The following is a 14348-nucleotide window of genomic DNA, read 5'->3' as shown; positions in this document are numbered from 1 at the left end:
AGGATCAGATATAAACATGACAAACTGTAGCAGTCTTTTGCTAATGTTTTGTTCTGGAAAAATCCATCAGATACCAGGAAACTTCAGTGCTAAAATTCCTTCAGTAAAACTATTTCAATCACTGCCCTGAAAAAAAAGTTTATATAGACTATCCAGCCAGAAGGCCAGAAAAAATCCTGGTCATGAGGAGATATGCCTTACTGAGACTGGAAATCTGGAAATCACTATTATATAACCCAGAACTTCTGTAATTAACTCCCTGCTGTGTAATGGCTCTTGACATCTAATCCTCAATGAAACTGGGAGTTGTATTAAACAAAGGAAAACAAATGCTAAGATATGTGATACCTTCTGCATTTGTCAGACTATTCTTACACAACATAATAGATAACCCTTAAATCTTAAATTTACCTCCATCCTGTGAGTCTTAGCTCCACTGAACAGAGCCTGTAGACTGTAGGGTACATGTATAAAGCAAGAGGAAAAGCAGAAAAGTGTGGGGATGAACTTCTTCTGCAGCTTAGATTTTCATTAACACAGTAGCTGTGACACACAAAGGACTCTTCACACAAGCATAGCTCAGTCTGCCTTTGACAGAGCAACTGCAGCCCTGAGATGAAGATGTCTGCCACTGCCCTTAAATAGGACAACCACTTTTGTTTGGAAAGGGATCTTAAGGACCATCATTTCTATCTTGTGTTTGATTTCTTGTTTCTGAATGATATATGAGGGCAGATAGGTGACAATGGCCTTTCCACTGAGGAGTGATGCCAGAAATAGGACAACACTACATGACATTCTCCTTTTACTCTTTTAAATACTACTCAAGCTTATGCTCTCCTAACCTAGTTTTGAGTAGAATTTAGAACTGTATTTATAGCAGCTTTTCCACTCTGGAAACTGCCTTCACTTGCAGAAAGGATGTACTCTAGTAATTAAGTTGTGTATTATAAGATGCAGTATTGCCCCTGAGCAAAACAGATTGGGCTAAGCCTGCCCACTTTTGATCCCAATTTCCTAATTATTATGGATCACCCTCTTCACTTGTGTTTCTGTCAAGTGTGAAGAGTTCATGGGGATTGGTTGTATCAGTTCTTTTCACAAGGAAATTAAGCTGCATTCAAAATGCTGCAGGAGGTAACACAGAGTCAGCAAGTTGCAGTGCCCTTCTCTCAGACAGTCCTCTTAAATCATGCTCTGAAGGAGGGATGTAACAGAAATAGCATTAGCCAGAAGTGAACACTTCATATCAAATACTCAAGCTGAATCTTTGCCCAATTTCCAAACCAATTCCAAATGCGCTATCAGATTAGAAATGGGGGGGGGGGGGGGGGGGAGTGAGTTGTCATCCATTTTGTGATTCTTGCAGAAACTGTGAGGACAACTCGTTGGCCCCAGGAAATGGAGTCAGTGGAGTCACTCAGCTGCAATATGCAAATTCTGAAAACTTGGTTCTCTCAGCTTCCTAAAGCTCAGGCTGTACAGCTGAGCCAGAGCCATGTGACTGTGAGTCTGCCCAGCTCTTGCTAAAATGGGTTCTCCCTGGCTATCTCCAGCACACATACTGTTCCCACAGGCTGAGCCTGTCATCACCAGCTGTGCCACCTGCTTGGGCTCCTGGGGCCCTTCTGCAGCTCCTCCTGTTACCCAGCCTTTTACTTGTAATAGCCTCACCCTGGCAGTGGGACAAGGCAATTGGGGAAGATGCTGGTTCTCTCTAGATCTAAAGAACATGATATCCCTTCTGAGGCTTTGGAAGGTGCTGATATCACCCCTCTGTCAGTTCCACCTCTCCCCACGAGCACAGTCCCAGACATGCTCTAGACCCTTACACATACCTCTCCTCAGATCATCCTTGCTCTGAGTATGAACAGAAGCCTCAAGTGCACAGCTGAGGAAGGGACAGAGCAAAACCTCACTGGGCTCTCTGATGCAACCCACTGAGCTGCATGCTCCCATTTATTCTACAGTAGACAGGAAAATGTGTCATAAACTGAATCCCACTTCTTGATGCTTTGCTTGGAGATATTTGGGGTGCACCTGGGAACAGCTGTGGATTTGCTGACTGTAGTTCTGTCAGTACAGCTGACAGAAGCCCCCAGCTACTTGTAGCTTTTCCAGCTGGAGGAAGAGCTGAAGATGAGGAAGTCGGCCAGGATGTAGTGAGGAGGGTGGTGTCCAAGGTGCTCATTTAGCTACACCAACTCTGATGTGAAGTTACACACTTAGCTCTAAATGGGAAAAAAAAGCTTCCCAGGGAAATCTGCTTTTGCCACTCTCCCATCTTGACCAGGGTCAGGCTGGACAGGCTCTGCTCTTCAAGGGAGAGATGCGTTTAAAAAGGAAGAAAAAGGAGTACACTATAGGGCAGAACTGTCTTCCTGTTATAGACCCATTCTTCCATGGCCAAAGGAGAAATGGCTGATGGCCTGCAGACATTTCTTAGTACGTGAGAATAATAATTAAAAAAAAGATACAAAAAATCACTCCCCAAAGGAAAGAAGAAACTCCGTCACTTGCACAGGTTATGGTGCAATACAGTGAAGGATCCATTAAAAAAAAAAATCAGGACAAGGAATAGCACCTTAGATTTAAATATTACTTACTTACAAATGTCCCAAACAGTCCTTCCTCTCCCTTAATATTTAGGCTGCTGTATATTCTCCCCACTGCCATGAACAATATTATCTCACATACAGCATGGAGCTGATATAGCTTCATGTACCAGTTCAAAGAGGTTTACACATTTCTCTCCCAATCCTGGTGCAAAACCAATTCCATTTCCAATACATCTTCTGGCTCCTGTACTGCCCTACTTCTAAACTTTGTGGAACAAGCACCCAACTTTGTAGAAGTGTGTGTAAAATTTTTGCCAGTTTTCTCATTCATTTCATTCAACCTAAATAACAAGTCTCAGCTTCAGCAACCCACATTGTATGGCCTCTCAAGTAAACCATCCTATGTTTATCCCATCAAGGTCTCTGTCCAATGCATAAATGAGAGTCTCACAGGATAGAAGCTAAAGCAAATTTTCTGTCTGTGATGACAGAGCAAAGCCGGCTACCAGTTTTCTAACGCGAGAGAGTAAAGCAGAAATGTTGTTAAATTTGGAGGAAGACTCCTGGGAGCCAAGATTTGAACAGCTATAGAAGCCAGAAATTCCCCAGTCAGCAATGCACTTTTAAAGACAAGCCTGACTGTCTGGAATTACTTATGTGCTTAAAATTACATGGACACTGAAGTAATTGCCAAACTGGGGCCAACAGATATGCCTGACATGGTGAGCCAAAACATTCCCTACCCCAGTATGTCCCAATGTTCCTGCTCTTGGACCTGCACAAAGACCTGTGCCATTAATATGTAACTGAAGCCCTTGACTGAAAGGCTAAGAAGGACCTATTGCTAAACATTAAACTAGATATTTGTCCACCTGGACAAAGATCATATGCATGTATGTGCAGCTCATCAAAGCCAGATGTAAGCTGTAAAGACAAATGAGCTGGCCAGCAATCCTCTCAGATTTTCTGGACAGCTGTGTGCGTGCTTTCAAAACGTACTCTGATGACACCCAGGACAAGCAGATCCCAAACCAAACTTCTGAATGAGGACATGAACCTTGGACTGAAGGAAATTCCTCTGGTTTGTTATCTGTTGAGCCTTTCATCTGCATTTGCTCCCGGCTGATGTAAGGACACCTCATCAAAATGGTTTCTAAGAATATCACACACATTGCTCTGAGCGCCTGCCACATCATTCAGAGCTGTTCATTTCCATTTGTGGCCCTTAGATGAGAGAGTTGTTAATTCAGTAGTTCATTTCAGAGAAAAACTAATATCTGCCCCTTTTCATATCAGGTGGGGAGCTGAAAATTCAGGGTTGGCAGATCAAGCAGAAGACTGCAGGCAGAGATTGCACACAGAGTCAGGATGTTCTCTGGCATGATCCTATTTACGAACAGCGAACATGAATTCCTTCTTCTGTCAGTAGAGAAGAAATATATGAAACAGGGACAATATCTGAGGTCACAGCTGCAAATGCCTCTGAAGGTGAAATTGTTGGTGTAAGGAAAAACCTTTAGTACTGTCTTAATCAAATTTCACTGTAGGGCCAAACAGAAAAAATTAAAAAAGGATGTAATTAAAAATTGAAGTCCAAAACTGTTCCTGAAAATTCCTACTCAGCTGTTGCATAACCTTGAATCTGTCTGAACTCTCTGGCTGACTTAGTTGCCTAAAGGTGCCTCTGCACAGACCCAGAACTACCTGCCTTGGCAAAGCAGAGTAGGTCACTATATAATAGCTGCCTGAAAAGTACCAAAATCCAAAGAGCAAGTGCTTTTGCAGGCCTGCATGGTTTCCCACCACCAAGCCTCCACCTTTTTTCAAAACTCATAAGAAAGCTTCAGTTGCAATGATATATTAAAGAAGAAGGAAAAAAAATTAGTTGACTGCAAGGACACACAGGTGTGAGTCCCACGTGACAATCCCACATGCTACAGAAGGGCAAGATGTCATGTGTACTGCTGTCCACACCACTTCCTCTTGGCTGCTCCTGGTGAAGCGGCATTGCCAAGGCTGAAAGCATTAACTGCCCTTAACACTGGGCAGGTTCACAATTCCCCAACCAACCAACCAACCAACCAACCAACCAACCAACCACCAACCAACAACAACCAACCAACCAGCATCCAGCAGCCTATAAAGATGCACCTGCCCTACTGGGGTTTTGAGATATTATTAGCTGCCCCTACATGGACTGCAGGTAAGTGAATTATGAGCCTGCCTTGAGGATCAGCAGATCTAGTGACCTGGTGTTATTTCTTAAAAAAACTTGCAATTACTAGGAATGCTTGTCACTGAACTAAAGGCAAATTAAAATAGTCCACCATGATGACACCAACAGAGTATCTAAGCCTGGACCACTCCCATGACAGAAATATTTTCTCTGATTACAGAGGACATTCTGGTAGTCACAAATCTTCTGAGGGAAAACACACAGACCACAATTTTTGTGTTGCATCTGTGGACTAATTAGTGCCACTTCCTATGTTTAAAGTGCCTTGTACAGGAGAAGTGGGGCGAAGCAAACTGTATATACTCTACCCATATTTAAATGTGCCCTTCTATGAGTACATCAGTCACTCTGTTTATTAAAGTGTTTGAGGGGGGGACTTCCTTTAGCTTTTAAAACAAAGAAATTAAAGGCCAGAGTAATTGCAACAGTAACTGTCTTTGCAGGTACTCCCCATCATGGCCTGGCACTAACTCAGTGAGAAGGAATTTCTGACTGCACTTATTTCCCACACCTGAGCCACCAGGGCTGACTTCATCTCATCAGTGCACGTTCATTTGCTGTGTCTTCTGCTGCTGAGCATGGTTAAGAAGTTTCCACTCCCTGGACACTTAATTCTGCTTCTCTGACAGAGTTCCAGCTATCTCAGCTCTTATCTAATTACTACAGAATGCAATCTCAATCTCACTCTACAAAAAATTCAAGTTGGAAAAAATAATTAATAAAGTAGATCAGCTGGTAGAACTGACATGACAAGAACTTCTGGAGAAACAAAAGTCACATAATGTAGTCAGACCAAGCATCTCTTAAGCAACTTAATTTGCCCCTCTTACTGAGCCCAAAGACCAACTGTGCTTCAGAGGAAGAGCAGAATTTTATGGCAGAGTTTCTATGTTGCCTTGCTCTTTATGCTGACTGGACTTTCAGGTACTGTTGTGATAAAAATAATACAAAAAAAAAGAATGAATGGAAAATTTATATAATTCTTCAAAGGAAAGCCTATTTTGATTTGATTTGTTTGTTTTACAGCCTAAATATTACCACACTGCAACCCTGTGCCCCTCAAGGCACTTGATAGTGAAGTTTTATAAGCAATCACAGCTGTCTGTGTAGGACAAGGAGTTCTTCAATTTTTACTAAACCTCTTCTAGGCTTTAGGTGCTAGTGAGACATGCAGGTATCAAGCTAATTTGATTTTCAGCCAAACACAATTTAACCACTCACATTCCAGCTCCTTCAGACTCAGCTGCAACTCTGAAAGCATCCTGAACATTCAGAATGTTTGCAAAAATTTCCAGTCTCCTACTTTCCAAGAGAATACTCATCAGCAGATAGGGTAGAGCAGCAAAGATTCCTCTTTCTCAGGCCTGATTATGACTTTCCATTCAAAGTCAGTGTAGTTAATTATCTTTGAAAGTATTTATGTTTCATCAGTGTCTAAAGGCCCCAAAGGAAAGCAAAGCTTTGTTAGGCCTGACATTACAAAAGGCAGAGAGAGTGAGATTATGTCCTGAAGTGCTTTCAGTCTAAGCACAAAAACCAAAATGAGCACGTAAAAGTAACAAAAAAAAGTGACCAAAAAGAAATAACTTGTCTGAGATCTTACAGCCAGTCAGGAATGCACTGGTGTCAGTTGTAATACTCAATAAAGCCAGTCCTTTTCCCAAAAGAAAAAACTAATTAATGTGATGATCTTTTTCTGCTTCCATCTCCATTGTAAAGAACACATATTGGTATAATTTAATTTCTATACTTAACAACTACAAGGATATAAGGAGCTTTAATTGCTGGTTCTTTCTCACTGTGTAAAGAACTGAAGTTGAAAGTCTGATCCCTCTTTGAAAGGACTGTGTTGGGTAGAGAGGTTATGAACATTTCACTGGCTCTCTATCCCCAGCACAGGATTTTATTAGGTCAACATTTCAAAGACACGGCTGTGATGTCCAATAAGGACTGGCAGTATTCAAACAAAACTTGTACACAGAAAAGCACAATACAAGAAGCTGTTTCTCAGCAATATCCCATTACATACACATTTCCAACTGAGACTGAGCTAGTCAAAACCTATTCAATGCACTTAGGTTAACTCTACAAACCCCTTTGGATTGCAAATCAGATGGGCAGAAACTGGAAGAAAAGGTTTGCTCAGACATTAGAACAACTCAGGAAGACAAGTTCACAACAGTTCTGACTCAGTCTGGCTCAGTTTCTGTTAGGCAGGTTAAAATGTATTGTTTGTACCAAATAAAGCATGAATAACAGCTCTGCCTTTGTGTGCCTCTTGCAGCTGGACCTGCAGGAGACAATGCCCCCCACCCAGGACACTCACAGAAACTTCACCTGCAGCTTCCTCCTGTGGATTTCCTGCTGGGGCAAGGCTGGGCTCAGCAATGCAGAGGACTCTTCAGGCAGCTCTGTCTCAATATCTTACCAAGTCAGAGTCAGAATGCTGAGATTGTTTCTAATTTCAAGTTGTTCTTGATACAACCTCTCTTTTTTAGAAATTATAACATATTTGATTAATTACTCTAAAGGATTCAACCCTGTGTTAACCTTTTTGCTCAGCTTTATTCTTGGAAGAAGAGCTAACAAGGCTGATTTCCTCATGCTCTAAGAGTGCATTATCATTCCTTTGGCCCACTGAGCAGCATGCTGTCATCTTTTTGAAACAACAGGGATATTCTTTACACTGAAAAGAAGATTAATAGAAAATTGTGTGATGTGATGTAATCTGGGGAAAACAAAATCCCTTCTCTTTGTTTTTTCTCTGTATCCCCTGAAGAGTCAGGAGAATGTTTTTCAAGTAGCTGTAGGTAAGTAGCAATTACATTACCAGGACTTTTTTTGCATTTTAGCCAAAGGAAGTTTTGCTTTAACATGCGTAAAATGAACAGTCTGTGATGCAGAGACACAGCCACAGTTTCTTTTGTGATACAGTCTCTCTGTGATGCAGAGACACAACCACTCTCCCTCTCTTCCATAGGGAAGCACATAAAACCCAGACTAGAGTGAGCAGCCCGATGTCCTTACACATTGACATTCCATACTCCCCATGATACTTCAGATTGTGGAAAAGTTTCAGGGTGAAAGGAATCCCACACAAATCCACTCATATCCTAGCATGTTGCAGGCCTTTACACCAACATCGCTGAACAATCACTCTTGTCCATAAAAATGGAAATATGACTGGGACTGCCATTTCCCCCTGGTGCTCCAGCTGTGCTCTAAAAGAAAAGGACAGCAGCTGGTATTTGTGCTCTGTTATGCAACCAGGATGAGAAACATTATTCCTGAATCCAAATCCTTTGGTTTAGACATGACAAAAATACCAAACTGCTCAGAAAGGAAGTTACAGGCACATGAGAAAGCTGCAACTAAATGCATAGAAATACCAAACCTGTCACAGTGAGGGACCTCTGCTGGCATTTCCTCAGGTGAGGTTACTCACAGGTCTGGACCTTTGGCCTCATCTTTAGCCAAAGGGCAAGATACAGACCAGGCAGTCCTGAATGTCACTGCTCCTGGGCATGTGTTCTCACTACCACAGTTAATTCAGAAGTACCTCAGATTAGAACTAACTTAGTTACCCACTGTAACTCCCAGTGAACTCAAGTTTTTTACTGTGGTTCCTTGAATTTCAAGAAGCTGTGGACTCCAGGTACTGAGGTGTTCCTGCACCCTGGGGTGTGTCCCTCTGCCTGTGTGACTGTCCCTGGGGCTAGAGTAGGTGACTGAACTGCTGCAGAGCCCTGCCCTCCACCCCCCTGCAGGACAGCAAGATGGCTGCTGGACCATCTAATGCTGAAAAAAACTGCACCAGCTGCACCTCAACACATCTCCTCCCAGGATGTAAAGCCTCAGACTTTCTAGCTTCCAAAGTTTTGCTTTAACAGTATTCACCTCCTTAATCCTTTCCCCCCCGCTTGTGTTTCAGAAACTCGGGTGGCAAGAACGCACCACTCAGCAATGCAGGATGTCTCCAGCAGTAACAAATGGACACTCTGGAAAACATAATTGCTGGGTTGGGGTTTTCAACACATCTCTGAAAACATAATCTCTTATAATTTGAGTCCTGACTATGCTACCACCTAACACACAGAAAGGCTCACTGAAGTGGAACTGCTCTTTAGCCTCACCATGATTAACACCTGCCACAGGAGATGTAAATTCCCTAGCAGCTGTGAGCTAGGATTAGAACAAGGTTGAGGTTTTCGTGGGTTTGGGTTGTGTTTTTTCTTTCAATGATGAGGAAAAATAAAGAGCTTTAAGAGACATAGTTTCTCTTTTCCCAGTTTTCTCTTTGCCTATTTCTCAAACACAAGATATTTTTTTCCCCCTTTCAGAATTTGCTTTGTAAGCTTTAAATGCTGATGGGGAAACTTGTTGCAATAATTTTTAGAGCAACCTTCCTTCCTATACTTCGAGTCTCCTACCAAATTTATTCTACCTTAACTACCTGCATCACTAGGTACTTCCTAAAATACAATTTACAGTTTATGAAACATTTTCTGCACATCTGCAGAGAACAGGCTGATTACATGGTCCCATCACCTTTTTGCAATTCAGCAACTGACCTGGATGAAACACCTTCTCTCTTGTCATCAGGTTTCCAAGCAGCCAGTGGTAATTCCCCAGCAATTACCAGTCATCCATGGCAAGCGACGAGATAGGACTCAGAACTGCCAACTCCCAAATATTTATGGGAATGTTTCTTGCTCCTCTCACCCCCCTGTAAAGTAGAATGGGCACATTTACACAAAAGCATTGAATTTCTAGCTATAATTCTAGTTCTCATAAGGTCAGCTAACTTTGAAATAGTGATGCCTAACATTTTTGTTATTTTGTGAACTGCTTTACTTTAAAACTAATGTCTGAATCTGGTGGGGGCATGGGTTGGGGTATGTGGAAATAGCAGAATTTTATGTCTGTGCTGTAAAGAAAACTTGTATCCAGATTAAAAACCACTATTCTAGTGAAAATTTTAAGGTATTGAGTTGTTGCAGAAACAGATCTCGATGCTTTTCAATTATTTTGAATTCCTCTGAGTGCTGATATACAAAAGTTAATGATATACAAAGCAAGAATGCATCTGAAGTCTCTCAGTATGCAAGAGATCTACTTCTGCCATTGTGTACTTAGCTTCAAAAAATCCTAATTAGCAACTGGTCCGATCTTTTAATGAGTCTGTAACATCCTTTAACTCTGCAGCAAAATGCCATTCAGATTGCCTTTCCTATTTTAATGTTAGCTAAATTAAGGTTTAACTTTTACTCATCTCCTAACTTTCTCAGCTGTGAATAATCCTCACAGCTCAGTGATTTGGCTGGTATTTGTTACCTGGGACATGCTGCTTAATTGCTACTACCTGTCCTGACAAGCCCTCCGACTGAGACAGCTGACAAATGCCTAAAAACAAAATGAAAGGGGAAAACAGCAACAAATCCTCCTCATCTTGACTGGGTGGTGTGAAAATGGGGTTACTTCATCAGCCTTTGTAATTTTCAGGGATTAATTAAAGGATAATGTTTGCTGCAGAGGAGTTTATGAGGCAATAAATAGCTTTTGCGGCTGATTAAGTGCCAAAGCAAAGCTGATAAAGGCATCTAATAATTGCAAAAGCCATTTTGTGCCTTGAATACATCTCTTACTTTGTGACAGATCAGCAGCAGACTAACGAAACGGAGAGGGGCCCTCCTTGCCTTCAGAGACCTCGGGTGGATAACTAGAAAAGCCCACAAGGTGTCCAACTCTGCCCAAACCCGGGCTGATCCTCACCTGGCAGGAATCCACGAAGCCGCAGCTGAGGCCGTCGCTTCTGCTGCTCTGAACGCCCCAACAGCGCAAAGGCCTGGCCGGGCCCCGCCTTGCCGGGCCCTGCACGGCCCCAGCCTTGCCCCGGGGTCTGGGGAGAGGGCTGGTTTCTGGGGCTCACAATGGCAAACCCGGGAACGGGGAGAGCATTCGTTTCTGGGACTCACAATGGCAAACCCGGAGCGGGCTGAAATGGGAAGACGGGGAGTTTGAGGCCGGCTTGCACTGGGCAGCCGCCATCAGTGGGAGCCCTGAGGGCGGAGGGCGCTGCGGGGATCCCACGCTGGGCCAGCCCCGCGGCCATCGCGGCCCCACGGGCGCTGAGGAGCCGTCCCTCCATCCCTTCCCCCGTGAGGGCCATGGCAGGAGCCCGAGGAGCAGAGTGGTGGTTCTGAGGCCCTTTCTTCTGTTATGCCATTTGGAGAGTGAGGGATAGCGAGGGCACGAAGGCAGGGAAGGGTTAGGTTGGGTATTAGGACAAGGTTCTTCCCAGAGGATGGCTGCGCACTGGAACAGGCTCTCCAGGGAAGCGGTCACAGCACCAGCCCTGACAGAGTTCAGCAGCTCTTTGGACAATGCCTTCAGGAGCACGGTGTGGCTCTTAGGGCAGTCCTGGGCAGGGCCAGGAGTTGGACTCGCTGAGCCTTGTGGGTCCCTTTCAATCGGGGATATTCTGTGGTTTCATGACTCTGAAGGCAGCGCTGGCTGCCACATCCTCATGGCCTGTGTTGGGCCTCAGCTCGTGTGGAAGGGTTGTTGTTTCTCTCTGGGTTTCTGTGCAGGTGCATGAAGCTGTGGGGTGTTTGTAGCCATCTGCCACTTAAACTTATCAGAACTTTGAATCTGACTGGTTTGTTTTCTCCTTTGGGGTGGCACAGCAGGCTCCTGTGGTGGTGGTTGGAGCTACTTTTCCTGCTTAAGTGGGAAGGGGATGAGGCAGCACACACCAGGCTCCCAGTGGTAAGGCATTCTAATCTCTTCCACAGCAGTACTTCGGTGGCTTTGCCAGCTGTGACCACATCTGAATTGGAGGCAAAAATACTGCACAGTGGGAAACTGAGAGAAATAAACCAAACAGAGCCAGGGAAAATAGGCTGATGGCAAGTGCATCCCATGTCCCTTCCTCCTCCTTTACTTTTCCTGCCCCTACACAGCCCATGTAAATTGTCATGGGTTTTGGTGTTTTTTCACTCTCCTTGCTTTGTTTGCTGCCTTGCTCTTCAGCTGATAAATAATAGGCACAGCCAAAGAGTGATGCAACTTCTAACTGTGAGAACACAGAGTTCTGCATTTTATAAACAATAATTAACTACTGCTGACTGTGTCGGCTGTGAGAAGCCTGAAATGCTGATCACATCTTGCAGCTCTCACCGGGGCAGCAAAGAAAGCAGAAGTACCAACTTTGAATTTTGCCATGTTGTCCTTTCCAGCTTGCAAATGAACTGATGATTTAACTGATATAATGCCTAAGTGGGTGAACTTTAAATTAGTCATAAATGAAGACAGACACTGGTGGGCTGGCACTTACCGTGGGTTTTCTTATTTTGCATGATTCCTTCCTCTGCCATCTCTTGAAAACACATTCTCTTGAATATGAGCATGGGCTACATTTTGACTTTATGCTCAAGAAGTGAACTTTGCCTGTGTTTATATGAATCTAAATGTGTCCAAATGAACATGAAATAGCACCTGAGTACCTAAAGTTTAGTTGACAAGTTTGATTGTTGTGCTTTGTGAGTGATAATAATTGCAAAATAGAGGCCAAGAATGAACAGTTACAAGTGTCCCAGAAGTTTTATAATCTGGACTGTGTTGAGGCAAGGGCAGCATGGAGAAATAGATCAGAATACAGTGCAGTATTTTCCTAAAGGCACACACTTGTTTTGGTAATGCAAAGTTAAAGGTCAGTTTTGCTGTTAGGTGAGGCAGCTCTGATTCAGAAGAAAGGCAGGAATTGGAAAGCATAATTTTCTTGGAGTTGATGCATTTTTAATGTCTTCCCTCTCTGGCTACAGCAGAGATCATGACAAATTCAACTGACTTTTTTCAAGCTCTGTTGTTGCAAAAGCAGATTTTAACATCTGCGTTAGCTCTTCCCTTGGCTTACCATTACAGATTTCTACTTGAAGGCTTTATTTCTCAGATGCTGGGCTGTGATTGATAATTAAATCCCTGTAAGTGCGGTATGAGTCACAAGAAACAGGGTCAGAATACAGAAATGTGTATCTGGAGAGCACAGTATTTACTCAGAGAGAGCTAACATTGAAACAGCAGCAAAAAGCACACAAGTTGACCACATGAAACGCCTGGGCCGCTACACTGAGCACTATTCCCTTTTCTCAATGGAGTATCTAAGCACCCAGCCTGCATAAACTGTGAAATGTAATTACCCTGCCATATGGGAAAACTCTGGCAGGCACAGCCTTGGCATGGGCAGCACACACAGTCCTGCAAAGGGCCCTGGAACCAGAGTGCATTGGAGACATGGCCAGCATTCTGATAGCTCAGCTATTTCTGAGCCTCTCACTGGACTGCAGAGAAGTTCACTTTGCTGCATCCCTGGAACAGCCATTTGGCAGGATGCAGTGTACCCTTCCTTTCTCCCCCTTCCTGCAGCTTTTGCACCTGAGGCTGAATTTATGGGTTTGAAGTTTCTGCTCTCTGGATCAACTTCCTTGCCTCATCTGAAAAGGGAAAATGAGCAGTAAATGTTTTCCTTTAGTATGTGGAATACCTTTTACAACTTAGCAAAGCCTGGTCTGAATTTTACTTTAAAAGAAAATACTGAAGGTCATTATCTGAAAGAGTTTGTGATTGTTTATTACTTTGTAAATTGTCAAACACCCAATTCCAAGTTAGCTACCCACATGACTGAGCTAAGAAGGCAGAACAAGTCTTGAACACATGACTTTTTAAAGGTTTGACAGCCTTAAGGAAGAATAGCCTAACAAATTCCCTAAATCCTCATGTGCTGGTTTGTGCAGATGGAAGGCTGGTGGGTACAACTCGAGATCTACCCACCAGCAAGTTGCAAGTTTGGATCCCAGTGTCTACAACAAGTTAATAAAAATGTCTTAACCTTGGCAAAGGACAACTTTCTCTCTTGTCTTCTTGCCTATCTACTGCAGCATATGCACAGTGTATTCAGCATTGTGTATTTAGCTGTTGCCCAAGAAAAAAAGATACAGAGGAGGTTGGACCTTCTACTCTTTATGCTAAATTAAAGGCACCTGTTAGCAATTGAAGAAAATTAAGGTTTTGCTGTTATTGCATAAGGTTTATGAATGGAGATGACTTAGCATTATGAGTCATGCTTGCTCCAAGCAGCAGAGCTCTGCCCGTGCACACACACAGATGAAGAGCATCTCCTTTTCAGTGACATCCAAGATCACAGGATTGTCAGTGTGAACTTAGAGCTCTGTTACCCTGCTGCTATCTGGTCCTCCCAGGAGGGGAGTGGCATTCCTGTACTGGAGAGGGTGGTGCTGTCAGTTTCACACCAAAGGAAGCTTTCCCTTGCTGGGCACAATCCCCGAGTCTGGTCTGGCTGCCAGAATCAATTAAATCCTGATTCCTGAACAGGGAGTTGGCCTTAAAAACAGTGTAACTGAACAGATACTTCAAACCTGCTGTAGAAGAGAATACTGGAGAACTAGTGAAGCTACTAGAAGATAAGGAGCCAACTGAAAGCGTTTCTGACACAAATTCAAAGGTCATGTCTTTTAATAGACCACTGGAAGAATTTA

This window comes from Melospiza melodia, chromosome 9 (assembly GCF_035770615.1).
Source record: "Melospiza melodia melodia isolate bMelMel2 chromosome 9, bMelMel2.pri, whole genome shotgun sequence".
NCBI classification, from domain to species: Eukaryota; Metazoa; Chordata; class Aves; order Passeriformes; family Passerellidae; genus Melospiza; species Melospiza melodia.
This window is presented reverse-complemented; position numbering follows the sequence as displayed.